The sequence below is a fragment of the Aegilops tauschii genome, unplaced genomic scaffold (genome assembly GCF_002575655.3).
Source record: "Aegilops tauschii subsp. strangulata cultivar AL8/78 unplaced genomic scaffold, Aet v6.0 ptg001361l_obj, whole genome shotgun sequence".
NCBI lineage: Eukaryota > Viridiplantae > Streptophyta > Magnoliopsida > Poales > Poaceae > Aegilops > Aegilops tauschii.
This window is the reverse complement of record NW_027333555.1, coordinates 27,501-29,065: the sequence shown is the minus strand read 5'-3', so window position 1 is coordinate 29,065 and position 1,565 is coordinate 27,501.

The following is a 1,565-nucleotide window of genomic DNA, read 5'->3' as shown; positions in this document are numbered from 1 at the left end:
GCCATTCGCAGTTTCACAGTTCAAATTGGTTCATACTTGCACATGCATGGCTTAATCTTTGAGACAAGCATATGACTACTGGCAGGATCAACCAGGTAGCACGTCCTTGGTGACGCCCAGCACGACCATCGTCCTGCGCTTCCACTTTCGTGGAAACTCAGAGGCAACAGCCGAGCCGGTTGTCGCTCTTGAGCGGCATAGCTCATCCTCCTTGAGGATCGGCGCAGAGAGTCGCATATCCTACCACGTAACTGTGGAGAGGTAGAGGCAACTCCTGTTCCGGTTGTTCTCAATTCAGAGAGCTTTGGGTCGGGTCGAGGCAACCGAAAGGGCCACGACCCTTTATCGTCAGCAGCATCCGATACCAAAAGCGGGAGCGAGGATGCCTTGATAGCAGCGGGCACGTAACGTGCCAGCGCCACGAGGCAACGCCGCAAGCGCTATTTGGCCGCAGCGGCACACCCAAAGGGCGTCCGCCGCGAGGCAACAATTATCCGAAGCGCCACTTCCCGTAGGTCGGGTACTAGCACGCAAGCACTGTTAATCCAGCGATTCAAAGCCACACAAGGGACGGGACACGGCGCCGGTAGTCGGCCGCAGTACAACGGGGGATCTACCGGCAGACACGGGTCCAAAGCTACTCATGCGCTTAGTAGCCAACAAGCGGTCAAACCAACCAAGCCTCCGCCCGTGCAGAGCACGGGAGGATCACTTGCACGAAGGCGTCCTGCAAGGCCAAATCACGCGTGTGTCACACCCGCAGCAATAAAGTTACGAATGCAACGATTTTCCGAAGGCAACTTAATCGGGACGTCGGTGCAACGTTGTCCGACGGTCTTAACGTGCACGAAACGGGCTACTTTCCTGTTTCCCGAGCCGCATTCGGCTGTTGGGTCAGAATTTCACTTGAGACGTACAGGGGACCGGGACAGCGATGACGTTGCCCCCGGGGGGCAACGGTTTTCCGGAGGCGACATTCGAGGCACACCGTTGCGACTGTTTACCGTCGGTCGGAACGTGTACGTAACGGGGTACTTTCCTGTTTCCCGAGCCACGTTCGGCTGTAGGGTCAGGATTTCTCACGAGACGTACATGGGACCGGGCCAGCACCTTCGTGATGGCATAACGACGGGACATCCGAGGCAACGTTGGGAAAGGATGGGCGTACGAGAAAACGGGTGTTTTTCCTAAGAAAAACCAACCGTGTTCCGTACGCCCACCAGGAAGGACCCCTCCTCCCTACTATACCCGAGGGTTTTAGCCCCCATTGGGACCCCTGCCCTTCAGTTTGTGAAGGAGGGGTACACTGTTTTGAAACGCCGCCGTGGCAGCGTTTTTCTGCCATGAGACATGTTTTCGCTGCCATGGCACCGTTTCTTGACCATCATTAGCTAGTTTTGACCCGGTTTCCATGGCGTATGGGCCTTTTTTTCTCCCGGACCTCTCGTACCCGTTCACGTGTCCGTGTACGTGCGTGTCCACGTACCGCCCGTTCACGGGTCCGTGTACGTGTAACGGTCCGTGCACGTGCAGCCCGTTCACGGGTCCGTGTACGTGTGTGTGCG